The following is a 20,181-nucleotide window of genomic DNA, read 5'->3' as shown; positions in this document are numbered from 1 at the left end:
CCTTGCTTTTCTAGGAACCATATACAGGTTCCTTGCTTTTCCTGGAACCATATACATGTTCCTTGCTTTTCCTGGAACCATATGCAGGTGCCTTGTTTTCCCCTGCTGTTTGCCCTCTCTATAGAACCTTTAACAATTAGATGAGAAGCAAGTGTCAAAGTGTGGTGGGATTACGAATATTAGCCCATTTTCTGCAGATGCGTTGTCATTAGATGCCAGAAAAGGTGAAGACACACAAGAACCTCCCCTTTGAAATGGGTTTGGACGTTTATTACAAACTTGGGAATACACCTTTAAATTCCATAATTATATTGTTGAAGGCTAAATGATTTAAATCAGAAGCTATGAAAAATCTTGCCAATTGGAGACATTTCTGCACTTTCTGTGCAAAGGAGAATCGCAGTACTGGAAATGAATGCTTTTTCAAGGCCCTAATATCTTTTCCAGTCCATATCAGTGTTCATCGATAAAATAAAAAATGTCTGCAACTACAAAAAAGTTTGCATTGTTTATTTTAAGGTGGGGGAAGTGGGTACGTGTGGACAGAAGGGAGGCGTCTGTGTACATTTTGTATTTTATTAAGCAATACATTGATGGAAACTGAGAGTCTGGCCAATTAGAGAGAGGGTAAAAGAATGGACCAAGATATAGCTGGAAGAGCACTTAGGCAACTTCTTCGGATCACCAACCTGTAATTAGACTTCACAACCCACACTTCAGTTCAAACTAGGGGTGGGAAAAATGCTTCATTCCACTTGCGAAATTGGCAGAATTTGGTGGCTCCACGTTACTCTTGTAACATGGAGTTTCGGCCCAGTTCCCCAATCGCCGCATGGTGGAATCTTTCCCCAAGCATGCAGAAATGTGAGTGGAAGAGGGATTTGGCGTCCTCTTGCACCATTTTCTAATGCAGGGAGTCGTGGTCAGAAGGCTACTTCTTGAGCAGATCTGCTGATGATCAAGTAGATTTTCTACTCGAGTGGCAGTAAACTCAACTCAAATGGCCGTACGCACTTGTGGACCCTATGGTGGTGTTCACGGTGATGGCACTAAGTTGCAGCATGAGCAACGTGATATACATATTTCCACCCATTGGCAGAACTCTGCGGAAACTCACAGCGTTTTTATGTAACTCTGTGGAATTCTGCAGAATGAAACTCCGAAAGTTCCACCCACCCCTAGTTTAAACACGAAAAACCAGGAAGCCTGAGACTCGCTGACTCTTAAACTTAGGCTCAGATCTTTCTCATTTCCACTTATGTTTATACATAAAAAAAACTTTACACCAGAATATTAAGGCAAATACTGAAACAAATAAAAAAGACAAATACAAATGACACATTAAACAGACAGCAGGCATACACGGATCCATCTTGGTCCTACAATGACAGAAGCAGTCCAGTCCAAACTACCAGATCCCGTTCCCTACAGCTGGCAAAACAAACAACCCCAGACTTGATTCAACCTATTTGGACTTTATAAGTGATACATTCCAGTCTACCATTTTGTGCTCACTGTGCCACTAGAGACAGAGATCAGTCATATGCAAGTCAGTCACGGCCCTGCCCTATTGCATGCAATTCAGCATGAACTTCCAGGTCAGGTCCAGTCCAGATGGCTAAAAAAGCAACCCCAGAACTATTTCAACCTACCTGGGACTCATCAGTGAGCTGCAGCAAGAGTGAGGTCTTTGGCAAAATGAGCACAGGACCCATATCTGGGCATAACGATGGAAGGAATGCTTGGTCTAATGGCAGCCCCTAGTGGTTGCTAAGGCTACATTCTTGTCAATCATTTCTCTCTACCTGTAGCATTCTAGACAAATACTATCCTTATGCAAATCAGCTGCACATTTTAGAGAAGTCTATCCCAAAGTACCAGACCATGTCTCCTCTAAATAGGAACACCAGGACACAGTCTTTATTAATTGGAGGATGGATAAATGATGAGTAAGTGATGGGTCCTTGAGGCTCTGTTAAGCATTTGATTAAAGTAAGGAAAAGGAAAACCTGCACGAGAACAACAGATCAGGATTGTAGTATATGTCCATCCTCGTGCTGCACCCAGCACGAGGGATTGCTTCTTGTCTCCTTCTGTGTTGCCGTTCTACCGCCCCGTTCGGTTCTAGCACTCTGGGCAACGCTAGTCAGTTGCCCGGAGTCCTGGAGTCGAGCGGCGGCTTCTTCCTGTGGGTGTTGCTACTTTATTAATAAAGAAGATTCTTACACTCAACTTCTGCCTATGAATCAAGCTTTATTTCATCTGGCGAAGAGCGGGTCCTGAACCTACCGAACACCCACCAGGAGATACTCGGCCGACCCTTCTATGCTCGCCCTCTCAACTCCCATCAGGCGCTTCATCATTCATCAAATATCTTCAAAATCCTGCTCATCTACCTGCACTTCAAGCCTTCGGTAGCTTGCTTTCTGCCTGTTTTGCTGGATTTCCTCGCAACTCTTGTGATTGACGGTGACGGTTGGTCTCGAGCTTCAGCCCGTGAGTACGCAGCATTCCCCTAGCGTCATCAACCCCTGCACGTCATCACCTCCTAACGTGCACTTGACGCTGCAGCGCTCTACCTCACCACGCCTCCTCGTCATCACGCTCACGCACGGCAGCCATCTTAGCTGGTTGCCTAGCTACAGCTATACGCTCCGCGTTAAATCTTCACACGGAGTCAGTTTGCTGGAATTTAACGCTGAAGCGCGACCTTCGCTTCGTTTGATTGACATTTCTTCATACTGAGGAATCAAATACTGGTATATTTTCACAATCTTTCGCTACATTTTTTTTTATATATGACAAAAATTTGTTATTTCAAGTGTGTGCTTTTTCGGTGACAGGCACACCTCTGCCTGCATGTCAATTAACGTTATAAGCTTTAATTCTTGCGTATTATTTCTTGAGCACTTGTAATTGGTTTAATTATTTTTTTTTCTCAACCATAACTGTGATACTTTTCATTTTAAATGGCTTCTTCTCAACAATTTGCTCAACCCCCACCTTTTCTTCAACTTCCTGGGAAACCTACTATTCCTTGGCGTCAGTGGGTTAGAGCTTTTGCCAACCATATTGTAGCAATTGATGCAGTTATGTTCACGCCTGAGAGAAAAGTCGCTATTTTATATGGTTGCTTGGGAGTTGCTGCACAACATGTCTTTGAAAATCTCCCAAGGTCTTCTCCTCCCTCTGGTGATGCCGGTGATAATTGGGACGAGTATAAGGAAGCTTTATCTCGCCTTGCAAGACATTATGGTGAAGAACCTAATGAAATGCTTGAGAGACATCACTTCTTTAAGAGAAGACAACGAGAAGACGAATCCATTGAGGAGTACATTGCTCAATTGAGAATCTTGGCGTCTACTTGCGAATTTGAATCTAATCCCGACATTTACATTCGAGATCAATTCATTTTCGCTTGTTTCTCCAAAAAGATTCAACAACGCCTGTTGAGCTGCAAGAAGCCTACACTTCAAGAAACTATTGACATTGCCAAGAGCATCGAAAGATCCATCACTACTTCTAATGCTCTTCAGAAAGATCAACCTCATACTTCTGTTCATACTTCTTCATTTGATAATTCTACTTCTGTTAGTTTAGTTAACACTAATAAGTCTTTTAGACCATTACCAAAAAAACCTAACCCTTATTGTTACAGGTGTGGTTCTAAATCCCATATTGGCAATAACCCCTCTTGTCCTGCTTCAGGAAAAAGGTGTGTTTTATGTAAAAAATTAGGACATTTCCAAGGTATGTGCAAATCTGTCAAAAAGACGTTCAGACCTTCTGTAAATAGTATTGTATGTCCTGATTTGGATGATTGCATTGATGAATTCCAAGACATGGTTGTATCTATCCATTGCAATTTCATCGATACTTCTAATTTAGTCAAAGGTCCATACTGCTCTGCTCTGTTTGGAAACGTTGAAGTTACAGTCATGGCAGATTCTGGATCTCCAATAACCATTCTCAACGAAGTATTCTTTCATGAAAAATGGAACAATTCCATTTCTTTGTTTAAATCTGACCTTAGTCCAAAGGCATTTAACGAGTCTGATATTATTATGCTTGGCTACTTTAACTATAGGCTAGAGTGTTTTGGCAGATCTATAATTACAAAGATTTATGTTGCGACCAAGGGTCCCAATATAGTTGGCTGGCAAGATCTCGCCAAAATGGGTATTTTCCTAGTTCCTGGTTCGGATGATCCCATTAGAGTGGGTTATCCTCCTGAGGGTTATTCTCCTGTTCCACCTTTTGTTTCAGTTTGTCTCCTCATTAATGATCATGAGTCAGACATCAAACAAATCTTGGACAAATTCCCCAATGTTTTTTCCAACCAACCAGGTACTGTCAAAGGTTTTCAACATGAAATTAAGCTGAAAGCTTCTGCTCAACCTATTGTTCATAAAGTTCGCCCTGTCCCTATCAGTGCCAGGGATGAGCTTAAATCTGTGCTCACTTCTCTTAAAAAGGATGGTATCATTGCACCTTCAGACTCTTCCGAATGGGTTTCGCCCATTGTTATTGTTCGCAAAAAGAATGGTGAGGTTAGACTATGTGCCGACCTTCGCACGCTAAACAAAAATATTTTGGTTGATTGCCATCCCCTTCCCAAAATTCACGACCTACTTGCCAACCTAGGTGGTGCAAAATATTTTTCTCTTATCGATTTGCGTTCGGCATACCATCAGGTACCCCTCACTGAACCTTCTCAAGATCTCACCACTTTTGTGACCCCATTTGGTGTTTTCAAATATTTGAAACTTCCATTTGGACTTGCTAGTGCAGCTAGTGTTTTCCAAAAAATAATGGATCATCTTTTCGAGTCTGTTCCCGGGGTGCAGGCCTATCAGGATGACATTTTGTTTTTTTCACCTGATTGGAATTCTCACTTGTCTCACCTATCTTCTGTTTTGAGCAAACTTAATGAAACTGGCATGACTGTCAGAGCTCACAAATGCAAATTTGGCTCTCAATCCCTGGAATACTTAGGTCATACCTTAACTCCCGAAGGCATAAAACCCAAGTCCTCTCTCATTGAGGCTATCTCTCAGGCCTCCCCTCCCAACGACAAGGACGCCCTCCGCTCCTTTTTGGGTTTAGCAGAGTATTACGCCCGTTTTGTAAAAGGCTATGCTCAAATTGTTGAACCCCTTCGTTCTTTGCTTCGCAAAGGTTCTAAATTTTCTTGGTCTGAAGAGATCGATGCCTCTTTTACCCACGTCAAAAACATGATTGTTGGTGCCCACGCTTTGCATCCCTTTCAAGATTCTGCCAAGTGTTTCATTATGGTTGACGCCAGTTTGACTGGTTTAGGTGCCGTCTTGGGTCAGTGGGTCTCTGGTAGAGAACACACAGTTGCTTTTTCCTCTAGAAGACTTAAGGATTCTGAAACCCACTATAGCACCATTGAACGAGAGTCATTGGCTTGCGTTTGGGCAATTGAAAAGTTCAAAAACTACATTTGGGGTAGAGATTTGATTTATTTACCGATCACAAGCCACTCACTCAACTCCTCAATGGGGATGGCCTAGGTAAAGCCTCTTCAAGACTTGTCAGGCTCTTGTCCAAATTACATGAGTTTCACTTCAATATTAAGCACATCTCAGGTGGTAAAATTTTTCGTGCTGACTGTTTATCTCGTATGTCACTTAATGATGCATCTGATTTTCAAGAAATTGGTGACGTTGAGTGTGTAGTTGCCACCCTTGACGCCACCAAATTGTGCCCTTACATTACGGAGGATTCTTGGTCCAAAGCCTATGAGAATGATCACAATTTAAAATTGGTTGCACAATACATTTCTAAGGGCTGGCCTGAGAATAGAAAATTGTCTAACGAGCTGAAAGCCTTTTCCATGATTTCTTCTGAACTCTCTCTTGTTCACAATTTAATAATGAGGCATGATGTTTTTGTTCCTCCTTCTGATGTCAGACCCGATATCATTAAATTCGCACATCAAGGGCATCTAGGCATAACAAAAACATCTCAACTCATCAAATCCCATTATTGGTGACCTTCTATTGAGTCCCAGGTAAAGTTTTACATTGATTCCTGCAATGAATGTTTACTCTCGGATAAGAAATGGAAACTCATTAGTACGCCCCTCCATCCTGTTCCTTTTCCGGTCAGACCTTGGGAAAAGGTTGGGTTGGGTTTTTCTGGCCCATTCGATGTCCTTCCCCATGACATGAAATATGTCATTCTTCTAATTGACTATCATTCAAAATGGTTGTACCACATGTTTTGTGACTCTCCCTCATCTGCCAATGCCATCAAATTTTTGCGAAATTTGTTCATCATTGAAGGTTGTCCTTCTGTTGTAGTCACCGATAATGGTTCCCATTTCGTATCCGAAAAATTTAACTCATTTTTAATGGAACATGATGTTGTTCATTTCAAAGTTGCACTTTATTCGCCCACTTCAAACGGTTTAGTTGAACGGGCTAATAGACTGCTCAAAGATGCTGTTCAAACTGCCATTTCCTCCCACAATGATGTAAGGAATTTTGTTGAAGAGAAGTTTTGGTCATACAACATTTCTCCCCATTGTACAACTGGCATATCACCCTTTTCTTTGTTAAGAAATAGGAGTGTTCACACCAAATTGTGTCCCACATGGCTATCCGAGAAAAACGTTGAGACCCTTCAACCTTCTGATGTTTCTTTATCCGAAAAAGTCTCACAAAAACAGTTTCTAATGAAGTCCAGACATGACTCAGGTAAATGTTTCAGTTCCATTGTTTTAAAAGTTGGTGATTGGGTTCTCATCAAAAACCCAAGGAAAGTTGCTAAAGGCCTCTCTAAATTCTCTACCCCAGTTCAGGTAACTGCTGTCAGTAGGGCTTCTGCTTTACTTGGCAGCAGAGGATGGTGGAACAAGAGAGCTTTAGTTCACTTGTCCAACTCACAGGCTCGCTCCTTATTAAGTTTGACCAAAGAACAATTTGATCAATGTGACTGGTCTTTTTGGTTAGATCTTCCATGTTCTTCTGACTCATCTTCGTCCAGCCCATTGTCAGATGCACCCGCATCATTAACAGATTCCTCTTCTTCTTCAGATCCCTCCACTCCATTGATGTGTCCCTCTCCCTCTTCCATTGATTCTGAGGTTGGTGGGAAAGTTATACATCAAGCTTCTGCTCCATCTGTTCGATGTAGGAAGTTACCTGTCAGGTTTAATGATTATGTCTTAAGTTGAAACTTATTTTCTTGTTTCAGTTCAAAGTACTTTTGATGTCTCAGTTCACATGTTTTTGCTTTCTTTTCTTCCTTGCTTTGAAATGTTGTGAAGAGGGAGAAGTTGTAGTATATGTCCATCCTCGTGCTGCACCCAGCACGAGGGATTGCTTCTTGTCTCCTTCTGTGTTGCCGTTCTACCGCCCGGTTCGGTTCTAGCACTCTGGGCAACGCTAGTCAGTTGCCCGGAGTCCTGGAGTCGAGCGGCGGCTTCTTCCTGTGGGTGTTGCTACTTTATTAATAAAGAAGATTCTTACACTCAACTTCTGCCTATGAATCAAGCTTTATTTCAAGGATCCCTGCACATAGGACAGTTGGCCACACATCATCCTGATCTGGGGGAAAAGAGTCCAGACTCCTTCCGAAACATTCAATGAAACGTTCGCTGAACGATCTCACCCGATATTTGTCAATAAGCATTGCTTCAGATATTATTATATTTATTATATTGAGTTATCACATAATCCTTCTGTAGTAATCCTGAACTCCAAAATTCAGTCACGAACAATGAACGTACATCATCTATGCCCTGAAATGTATAAGTCCTAGCATCTCACATCTATCTCACATTACTATACCACTTACATAAATTTGTTGTTGTTAACTAATGCTGCCTATGCCAAACAAAATGGTAACCTTATAAAGATTTAGAACAGTTTAGATTTTTCATACAAACGAATCTGGCAAAAAGCTGGTCTGAGATAAGGTTTGGTGAAATATTTAGTCCCAGACAACCATTATCAATTCACTGAAAAGAATAATGGTTTTATGTAATTTCTTAAGTGTATACACAATTTTAAGTTGCCACTCCCTTGTGTGAAACCACCACAAAGGAAGTCAAATGAGTATTATACATACTCTATAAGTTCTTTTTCAACCATTTTTATTTACACTGGAGGCACTTTACTCTCACAGCTGCAGGACCTCTCCTCAACTTATTCATCATTGATATGGCATACTTCTTCAACTTGATCTCATGTACCTAGAGTTTTCATTTTCCAAAATTATTTTCAAACATGGTTGCATATTTCCCCCTAACGGGTCAGCTACGTCGATTCGCTTTTAGGCAGCTGCTTCTTCGCTCCTAAAGTCAACACCTTACTTCAAACCCTTTTATGCCTACATATTATTGCATGTTGGTCTGACACATTGACACTCTTTTTAAAAAAAAGATTGTATTTATTGGACCAGGTGGAAATAGTACAAGGCATTACAGATAAACAATAAATAAGGTCATTATCAACGTAGGAATACATCACTACAAAGTAAACATTTGCACTTATAATCCTAAATCAACCCCTCCCCCCATTTCATTGAATGGGTCCTGCAACTGCGACTTCCTCTCCCACATTTTCTGAAACTTCGCTAAAGCCCCCACATTTGGAATAGAGATTTTCCCTTGATTTTACTTGACTCATGTTATGTGCCCAGGCATCATGTGAAGGGATGTCGACTGACCTCCAGTTTTGTAAGATCAAATATTTGGCTTCTAGAGAGGCAATAAATAAATAGCTGCTTCTTGCGAACAGAGAGATTTGCTGTGGTATTTATTCCTAATAGGTCTCCCAATAGGTCTAGAGCTAGGGTGAAGTTAAATACTCAGCCACTGAAAAACTTGCCTCCAGAAGCCTACCAACTCTGGGAAAGTAGAGCCTACATGAAGCCAATCTCCCATGCTGTGGCCACATCACCTGGCTTGGCATTTTGGTCTGGACTGTTCTCATGAGCCACAAGGTCAAGATTGATTTGAACATGGCTGGGTCCAAACTGGGGTGGTGTGGTCGGCAAAAGAACAATGGATTTAACCCAGATATCTTGACTGGGGAAGAATGTTTGAATCATTCAGCATTCTGTCCATCATTTGTTGCAGTTACACTTTTTACCCTAAGTGGGACGGGTATGCCCAGACATGGGTCTCTTGCTCACTGTGCCACTGGATTCAAGCTAGCCTGGCTAATGAAGGGTGACATACCCGAAACCGGTCCCAGGATGCTTGCTTCCGGTCCAGGTAGGGCCTGGCTTGGCAGTTTGGTCTGGACTGTTCCCATGAGGCACAGGGTCAAGACTGATTTGCATATGGCTGGGTCCAAACTTGGGTGGCATAGTGGGCAAAAGAACGATGGATATAACCCAGATCTCTTGACTGGGGGAGAATGTTTGAATCATTCAGCATTCCGTCCATCATTTGCTGCAGTTACACGTGGCCACATCTAAAGCACATCCTGGCTAGTGAAGGAAACATTTTATGAAAATGCAAGGGTGCATAGTAGAGGAGCTGTGACACATGCACTTTCTTGTCGCACATCCTAACCTTGAAAACTAGGGTCAAATGGCCACATTATTTTAACAAAACAAGGGTACAAAGTTCCTCTGCTTGAGTGAGATAATGAATGAAACCGGTAATGTGATCCACAAGGGATCAGCAGGGTGTGAAATCACCACATTCCCAAAGTAAAAGCTATGAGTTTAAAAATTCAGAAGAACAAGCTCAGGTGACATTTCAGAGAGCTAAATCCATGAAGGACATTTATTTTATGTCCCAGTGACACGGTGTGTTATTCCAAACATACTCATAGAAAGGCAACAATTGTTAGTTTGCCTGTTTTTTTTCAAATGTGGCATTTGCATTTGTTGTAACTTTACGCATGACAAAATAACTAATTTAGATGATCTTGAAAAGAAAAGAAAGTTGCCTACTTCAGATTTTATAAACTACAATACATGATTCTGCATTTATGTGTTCAAAAATGTATGTTGGATTAACTATCCGACCTGTTAAAGAAAGGTGGAAGGAACACCTTAGGGCCTTTAGGAATTCTAATGAACTTTGGCCAATGTCCATACACCTAAGATACTCTGAATGTGGACTGAATTAAAAAAATATTTGTTGTTTTGCAATAGACACTATTAAGCCTCATAGGAAGGTGGTGATAGCGTGCAACATCCAGGTGTGATAGAAATATTTTGGATCTTTAAACTTAAATCTTGTACTTTGGGATTTAATGAAGAAGAAGAACTTATCCAGACTCAAATGTACATGATGGGTTCCCTGGGTATTGTAAAGCTGTTTGCTCCTTCACGGAGTAATGACCGATCACTCTGTTAGACACACTGAATTTACTTACATTTTTTAAAAAATATTTTTTATTTTTTACGGAGTTTTATATAGCACAAACTTTTTAAGTTTCACCTATACATGATCTTTCACGTGATGAGTCTCCAAGCAATCAAATTGAGCATGGAACTGTAGAATGGCATTTAGTAACCCCAGACACTTTTTATCATGGTTGCGGTTATCATGCCAGAAAGCGCACAAGCTAGTATTCTTTCATCCCGTGGTTTAGCGTTGTATACCCTGCCTTGCTTGTTGGCATTTAAGGAAACTTCTATTAGTTTCCAGCCTTTTGATACTGATTATTTAACTTATGGTGCACCTTTATGTCTGTTTTCAGCCAGCTCTTCTACAGTGCAGCCGGTGTCTGCTTAATGCTCACAGTCAATTACTGCCTTTTTTGTGGCCTCTGGTTCTACTTAATCCATCAACTTTGTGAAATGCCCTTTTTAGGTCTTGCCTAGTGAATGCAGCACATGCGCTGCTTTGCCTTGGCGAGACTATTGTTGTCGGTTTGGTGCGCGAAGGGGACAAAACATGTGCGCTCCTGGACAGGTGATGTGCACGCGCGCAGCGTCAGGAGAATTTTATGAATTGCCGTACAAAGAATCTGATCTATTTAATAAAATGTACTTGTAATTTAATCTATGTAGGAGAAACTTCACGAGAAGTCCGCATTAGATTAAATGAATATAGGTCAGCTATTCGTACCCTAAAAAATGGCGCACCATTAACTAAACATTGGACCAAAGCCAAGCACACATTGGCAGACCTCAAATGGTGTGGCCTTGAAGTTATGTACCTTAACTTTAGAGGTGGAGATATGAACAGTAAAATAAAAAAACTGGAACAATTTTATATGTCCCGGTTCAACTCAGTCAGAAATGGATTAAATACCAGAGAGGATTGGGAACATATTGTTTAATAAATCCAGTTTGTAAGTCAAATATAATCAGCATTTTATATTCATGTTTAACATACTTTTGTGTATAGATCCAACCAGTAACGTGCCATGACGTTTCCATATGAGTATTGGGCATATAGTAAAGGCTCAGCATATTATACCATCCAGCTGAGACATACTGGTTTCTGACTATGTCTGCATTTGTATAAATATCGATATTTTGGAACGTGTCAATATTAATTAAAAAAAAAAATCGTTTAATTGCAGGTTTATGTTTAAAATCGTTTAAAAGTCTTTTTTCCTGCCTTTAAGCTTATAATGACCGATTGGTTACTTGTACGTTTTAACATGACAGTCGACAGCGAGCATTTCGGTGGTCGTGAGATTCGTTTTCTGTCTCTGTCTTAATAAAGCTTTTTTCACGTTCAAAGACGACAGTCGATAGCGAACACTTTGGTGTACGTGAGATATGCTTTTCTGTCCCTGTATCAATAAAGTCTTTCATTTTAGAATTTAAAGTCAAGAGCATAAAAGTGAATACGCCCATCATGTGTTAATAGGCTTAACCGTAGACAACCATCTATCATTATACATTCACGCACGCCCGATCACGTGACCGTAATACAGGCTTATGATAGGGCATGTTAGGGGATTTAAACTTTACCGCAAAATAGACCCCCAGATTACTATTAAAATCGGGTGTTTGGAGCAGGGAGGCCGTATCGCTTTTGCCAGGTGAGTTCGACTGCTGCATAGATATAAACAATGCGCCGGGAATTCTGACTCCACAAGAAAGTCTAACGTGACTTAAATTAAGTTTGTCTTGAGGGAGTTCGAGCCCTGATTAGTCACCGCAAATACATATTTAAGAGCAAGACGAGCGGTAAGGGTAATGCTCACTCCGTTTATGTTAGAACGCTGACAATGGTATTGTCACCTTTAACGAAAATAATATAAACTAGATTTGACGACTAAATAGCCTATACCTTCTTATTTAAAATTCAATACGAGGGGCACATGTTAACGCCCTCCCCATATTTGTCAAATAGCGAGTACTGGAATTGTTATTTTCAACAACAACAAAATAAATCTAGTTATGGTGACTAAATAGCATAAGCCGTTTTACTTTACAGTTAACAGAATATGAGAATATCAAAGTGCTGCCATGTATCGTTATACTTTATGCCAATGACACGTGTACGTTCCTTTATAAAATATAATTACAAACAAAGGAAAAGCAATAAAGCAGCATGCGTTTCTCATGTTTGAGGAATCCTTGTGTGTATTGATTAGATTAGATTAGAATTTGTACACACAAAACTCTTTAAAAAATTCAAATGTGGTATAGCCAACGAGATTACTCTAAATGCTCATGACTAACTGATAATTATGATTCAGAGACCTTTTAAATTTATAGAATATTTATACTATTTTCAGGTGGTCGCATCAAAAGACCTTTCCCAGGAGGTTACTCCCTGTATATAACGTCTGCCAACAAGACATTTCTCTTTCCAATTGTATGTAACAAAGCGATTTACTACTGGTAAGGTACTTTCTTGCAAATCTTTTGGGATAATACCGAGTGTCTTTTCCCCTTAAAAGTATCCCAAATTGATGGTCCACTTTTCGACGAATCATTTTTAGAACCTGTTTTTATCCGAAAAAGAACGGTGGCTCCAACACTGACCAACCCAGTCAGGCTTCTTAAAATTTATAAAGGTATTTTCATGCATTTACATAGAAATAATGAAATAGAAATGTATTTCAGATATAAAATACCTGACAATGACATTATTTATTTTCTAAGGAAGTCATCCAGATAAAAAAATGTATTGCCTGGTATCTTCATGAACAATAGATGTCACTAGAAAAACATAGGACATTCTTTTCGTGCCCACTCTGTTTATAACATAGAGGTACGTGCTGCTTCCTAATGAAAGGAATACTGTATAGACTACATTAATAATATTTAGATATACTAATACTATACAATATTTTTGCTAATAGGGATTGTAGTGTGGTTGTCATTTATAGGATGTATAGAGTTCTTTATTATGTAAACTTTTTCGTTCAAAATTTGGAAAGCTGACAAAATGTTAGAATAATCATACCTATGGCACTAGAATCTCCTGTGGAGAAATGCACATGTAAAAATATGATGAATTGTCAACTAATTTATGTTCCTTGTATTTAGAATATTGGTCCTGATGAAGGTGTTTTAAAGTACAAAACCGAAATGCTGCGTCGACAACTGCTCTCTTTTTGAATCTAATGTTTTTAATATGATTGTGTTTTATATTGATGAAATTATATGGATTTGTCATGTTTTGAATAAATTATATATATATTCCCCTTTTTTAACCCCTTCAGTGCTGATGACAAAGCCAGCTCGTCATGGGTGTTACCTGCGCTGTGCTTATGACGAGCTGGCTTTGTCACAAACATATAGAATTCCGAGTTTTCAGCGCAGGGGGGGGGGGGGAAAGCCTTAGCACCCAAGGTGTTAAAAAACCAGATTTGTTCTCTTATTATTGGTTATTTAACTTGTGCATTTTATTTGTTTCTATGAATTGTTTTTATTAAAAAAATCTGACATTGTTTGCCCTAACTGTATGTTCTGGTATGAGCTTGTGACAACCACAATATCCATACCCTTTGTATAAACTTTATGTTAGGGACTTTGCGACTTTCTTGTATTTCCCCCTGTCCCAGATTGGAAAATTAGGGAACCTCCTTTGATTTCCTTGTGATCCGTCATCCCGGACAGTCCATCACACGGGATTCATCACATTTTAAGAACCTACCTTGTGATCATCAGCTCCTGTACTTACCAATGAGGCCGTCCTGCCTGACAGTCTAGATCAAGCATCAGAAGCTGTACCATCTCAACCATTTCAGGCCACTCATTTTGACCGACTTAGGACCCTTGTGATTCTGGGCGGACTCAACAGAGGAAGTATGTAACTGGCTGGGAGGTGCTAAGGTGTCTTATTAACTGTTATGATGTAATCAGAGAATAGTGTGTGATACCTCTGTGTGTGGTGTATTCATCTGCATGCTCCTGGACCGGAGAGGGTGCTACAGCAGTTAGAAAATTATTCATGCATGTTTAAAGTCAACTTAACATTTAGCCATGGGTCCTCACCAGGATCAGACTGGGAAAGAAAATAGACCCGGGCACCAAAATAAAAGTGGCCCTCATTAGTGATTCAGATAGCTAAAAATGTGGACATTTTTTGCAACTGAGGCAATTTTGAACTTGGTTAGGTGTTTTGTAAAGTAGGGGAGAGTGCATTGATGTATACTTGCTACAGGCAATTTGTGGTAATATCAGGGAAAACACCAGTAAACTTCGGCACACTAGACCATAAAACAGACCCACAAAGCTCAAAACAATGGCCCACACAATTACTTGTCAGACCAGCCCATCAGGCACAGCCTGATTGCTCAACAAGTACAAGTAAGCACAAGTGACTGAGCGAAAGGTTCGGTTCTGTTTCCACGATCCCTGAGAGGTCAGGGTTGTCATGTTCAGTGGTTGCCAGAAACTATTTGCTCCCAGGTAAGATTAAGGAGGCTTACGGTGGTACTGTGAGTTTGCTGGTTCCTAGGCCAACATATCCTGCATGGTGTCCAGAATTCGTATAGGCATCTGGCCCAAAGTTTATGTTGTTCAACAAACACTCAGATCCTATGGATTAGTGGGAACAACATGACCTGGCTGTTCAGTATACTCATACAGATGCTTCCCTCTACTTCAGTAGCTATAATTTCCAAAGATGAGCATGTGTCACATTAATGTATGTCATATCATTCTAGCTGTACACTGCTCGCATAGGTTAACTCAACCAAATGTAATTCTCTACATTAAACATGCATTAGGGGCCGCATTACATAAATTAGAAACTTCAGCAATGTGTTGCACTTGTTTGTAGTTTAATTCACCTCTCTCTTTCGTGCAAAGTATTTGCAGATTTCAGTGGATGTTATATTTTGAGAAGGAATGTCAGAGTTTTTGTGCAGAAACATGGTATCACATTCCTGCAGGTTTGTTAGGTTTTGGAATATGGAAGCCCACACGTCAACATATAATGATCCTTTCTTGTTCGTATAGCTTTAATTTTTATCTTGATGTACAGTTGGATTGCAAGTTGTATGAAATGAAGACCAGCCCTATGATAGCTGCAGTTATTGTATGCATTCCGTGAAAAGGCATGTAACTGAAAGGGAGTTTCTGTACTGAAGAATACGATGTATGAAAATACGTGAAATATAATACTTGTTAAGACAATGTTACATTACTGTGGGAATGTAAACCAATATGGAATCCCACCACCACTAGCTGAAAAGCATTGACTAAACACAATTTAGTATTCAAAGAACTGGTGGGTTTATACCATGGGATGAGCACAGTACTACTTGTCGGTCAGCCTTCCAAATCCAATTCATATTATTGTACTATCAGAAAATTGTTAACGACGCATGTTTACTTTTTATTTGGGAGGCAAATGTCTGTGAATACCAATTTTCTAATACATGTCATTGATTTCTTTAATACCAATTTGATACCTACATATATAATGATGGTTGATGCTGAATAAGCGACTTTGCTAACTGAGATAGCCTTTTTTTGCACATAAAAGTGTTGGATTCCACAGTATAATCATCACAATGCTATTTAATATATACAAGGGTGCACAGGCAAACTACATTTTTAAATCCAGCATGCTTGGAACTATAGATAAAAATTAGGGGACTCGGCAGGACTGTCCTTTATCACCTGTACAGTTTACCCAAATCGGATAATTAAAGCTCCAATGAAAGGGATGGGCAAGTTCCAATTATTTGCCGATGATATAATTGTCTATCACAGGCTTGATGAGTTAAATGTCAACACAATTTGTGTTTCAGCAGTTTCAATCTATTGGCAGGGACAAAATCAATCATGGTAAAACAGGAACCCAGATTTGTAACACTTTAGCGGATAATTTCCTTCCTAGTTTACATTACCCAGTAGTTTCGACCAATTCTATTCGATATCTAGGAGTTTATCTAACTAATTCTTATGCAGAACTTTACAGGTTGAACTACAAGGCAACATTAAAAAAAAATTGAGATCTACTTAATCAATGGTCTCTTCTCACTCTTACTCTTATCGGCGGGTTTGCCCGCATCAAAATTTCAATTGTGCCTTTATTAGATTTTTTATTTATGAATGTTCTGATTAAAATGAATTCAGTTTAATTTAAAGAGCTGGGTGCCTCTTTTCGTCAGTTTGTTTGGAATAAAAATGCTCCTAGAGTCAAATATCCAGTTATATAATTCAGAGTAAATCAGGGTGGGTTGGCACTGCCCCAGATAGGTCTATACTATGAAGATTCCCTCCTCGATTTTTTGGTTTGTATATCCGATTCAAGGGAGTTGTTAGGGGATTTTTTTGTTATTAGAATGGTAAAGGAAGCAGGATCACAGCTTCCAGTTTTCATTAAAACAGCCGCACTCCTAAAAAGAACGAGGTATAAGTCATTACAAGACCTCCCTGTTAGACTCTAGTCTCTCTATACTACCCATGTGCCATAGGCTGGGTATGGATATCTCCAGTTAAAGGAATGTAAAGTTTTAGGTCTACAAATCCAGTCCACCCAAGGTTTTGGAAGTCCAATGGCTTCAGAGAGCTGGGGCATTTTCTTTTGGGAGGAAGGTGTATCACTTGGCACAAAATGTTAGCAAGATGTGAAGATCGTAGTAAGCCCTTTTTTTTAATTCATCCAAATTATCCACCTTGCGAAACAAATTGTGTTCCTGTTTGTGTCGTTCCTTCGCTGTTATTGACCGCTCTTTTTAAAACCAGGTTGAACAGGGTGGGTAAGTGGTATAGACTTCTGCCGAGTAAAGGGGAAAACTATCTAATAAACAATTTCTTGGTAAAAATTTCGGCAAACAACTGAATTTGTTTTTTGAGGTATAGTGGCGGACATTCTCGCAACTCTGTACTAAATCCTTAAGGGCTGCACATTTTGAGCGTATGTCTTTCCTCTCATGATGGATGGCATACTACACCCCAAAAGTTTTACATAGAATGTATCCGGAATTGGAAGATAGATGTTTTAGGTATCAGCAACCAGATGGTGGACATTGGCTTCATACTTTCTTTACTTGTCCATTCCTGGCTCAATTCTGGGAAAAAATATTTGGCGCTCTAAGTAAAGGCTTACAGAGCCCAAAAATCCCAGAGCCTGCTGGCACTTTTTGGTTGGTCAAAACAGAAGCTAACAGCGACTAATATTAAAGCCAAGCAAGCCTTTATTTCAATTACTTCACTGGTGACACAATCCGTAATTGACCCACACAAGTAAATTCGAAGAGGCTTTTGCAAAAAGGGTTGGCGCGATCAAAAGTTTACAAGGCTTTGGAAAAATATGGAATTAATTGGGGATTGATCTATGTTGTTTATCCTTGTATTGATCTTGTACAATATATACTGTTTTTCCCATTCAAATAATTCATATTTACGAGGCAATGAACTATAATATCATTCTATGTCGAAAGAGACTTCGACTTTTTGCTAATGTTTTATTATGATTGAAATGTATTGCTGCTAGATTATACTTCGATTGATCCCCTCTTTATCATTTTCCAACTATATATTGAGTATTTGCCGAGATATAATGAATTTCTTTTTATGTTTCTATTTTTCTGCTCAATAAAAAAATAAAAATAAAAAAATGATGCATGTTTACACAAATATTCATAAAATATGTATAAAAATTAATTTAAGGAATATTACAATAACTCAGCAGAATTAATTTATGCGGAAATAAAAAGTACAACGGACAGATATTCATATACTCTCTCGATGAAATATAAGCCTAGGAAAGAGCAGAGATTTGATGGTGTACTTTGGCAAGGGACAATCATGCTTCCAATCCTGTGCTTGCTTTATCCCTGTGTATTTCTAATGCGAAAAACCAAACTCCAAGTACCAGACTACATTTTCAAAGCTGGTCTGAATAAGTTACTAGCAGTCGACATGAACCTCTATAACCGTGAATCAATGTGCTGGATTTGTCTGGAAAACACAAATGGGTTGCATCTGTGGTACATTTAAAAGTGAACCAATTCATCATTCTTAGGACTGGCTTGACAGCGTAGCTGATGGACGTCAATTCTCCAAAATGCCAGGGAAACTAGAAGTTACATCACATGCCTTTGATCTTGGATTTCACTCACATACTTACACATACACACACACATTCACACTTACACACAACACTCTCGCTCACATAAACAAATTCTCACCCGCAAGCATGCACACAAAATATATTTTAAAGCATTTTTTATTTACCTTAGCTGCCATGGATGATCATATTCCAGCTAATTGGACTCCATTTGTTATTATCCATTACATTAATGGTAAATAACCTAATACTATTCACTATTAGTGTAATCAGAAAATTGACAGAAAACTAACAGTGTGGATCCCCAACCAATGTCCACAAGGACGAGTACCACTTAGGGTGACCAACCGTCCGTAAATTTCACGGACCGTCTGTCATTTTAGAATGATGTCCACAAGGCGTCCGTAATTTGGGGATCCCAAATTACGGACGTCTTACAGACATCTTACTAGAATCGAAATGGGAAATCTCAGTAAGGAATGCTGTCCCATGCGAGAGGCCCTGTGAGTTTTAAAGATTTCACTCGGGCCTCTCGCAGTTATTTATCTTTTAAACTGAAAAGGCTACCTGGACTTCCCTCATGCAGACTGTGGACTGGCCCATTGTCATTCTGAGACTGCAGCTGATTAGCACTTTAGAATGACAATGGGCCCAATTGCAGTGACAGCATGTGGTTTGCCTTCTCCTGCATGGGACAAGGGCAAAGCATTCTGCTTTTGTCTTGGCGCCATGCTGGAGAAAATAAAAATAAAATAATTAATACCGTTTTCACTGTACATTTAAAAGACAGATTTCAACATACAAATAAAAAAATACTATTTATTAATGTTTATTGTTACTAGCACAAATCTTGATTGCAGAACGGACCCGATGTCGCTGTGCAAAGTTGCGCGCATACTGAAAAACTGTAAAGTGCACGATTGGCTTAACCTTATAAAAAAATTATTTTGACTTGTATTTATTTTGGTTGTCTTTTTACTTACTTATATATTATTGCGCCACCTCCTCTGATATGTCTGTAAAACTTATGTTTTTCCCCAAATTTTTGTCCTGAATTTTGACCTTCTGTCCTGAATTTTTGTCCTGAATTTTGACCCTTTGTCCTGAATTTTTACACTCACCATCCTGAATTTTCACCCATGCCAGTTGGTAACCCTAGTACCACTGTGTTCCAGGCACTGATTTTACCAACTATACGGCGTGGCCCAGGGCCACAAAGGCAGTGGCAGGGGGTCAGAAGGAGCAAGCTACGGGTAGCAGCGGCAACCCCTGCACCCCTAAATGACGTCCTTGGCGAGTATTACTCTCACATCTCATGCTCAGCCTATTTGCTGCATCATTCCGCCTTCAAGTAAGTGCTTTCATTGGAATACATGAGGGACTACTTTACATATCAAAGGTATTCTTAACTACTGACATGTTTATCCCATTCAATTATTTATCTCCTATATGCATTCTTTACAGAAAATAGACCTCTTCTCTACTTTTCTCCAGCATTGACATAGCCAAGAATGCTTTATTATGACAGCTCATACATCATTGGCAATGCATGTAAACAGAATTTGTGAATGACTATTGTTACAAGTTTTGGTACATTAAAGCCAGACTCTTTGGCTTTGCCAATGCCTGTTAAATGTTGGTGTAGTAGAACTTGATTGACCCCAGTGGGCAACTACTGGAGTGGTTTTACAAGTTACAAACTGTAGAGCAGGAAGTAGTTGCATAGCATATTCTTGTATTGCCAA

At 39.6% G+C, this 20,181-nt stretch overlaps 1 protein-coding gene across 1 annotated transcript in view; it reads right to left on the bottom strand.

Annotated features, from left to right (window-relative positions):
- LOC147731524 (sodium channel protein type 2 subunit alpha-like) overlaps positions 1 to 20,181 on the bottom strand; it is a 662,760-nt gene that overhangs the window by 570,488 nt on the left and 72,091 nt on the right. The gene's annotated exons all lie outside the window — the stretch shown is intronic.

The sequence above is a fragment of the Lissotriton vulgaris genome, chromosome 2_1 (assembly GCF_964263255.1).
Source record: "Lissotriton vulgaris chromosome 2_1, aLisVul1.2, whole genome shotgun sequence".
Lineage (NCBI taxonomy): Eukaryota > Metazoa > Chordata > Amphibia > Caudata > Salamandridae > Lissotriton > Lissotriton vulgaris.
Note: the sequence above shows the minus strand (reverse complement) of the source record. Positions and strands in the feature narration are given on the sequence as shown.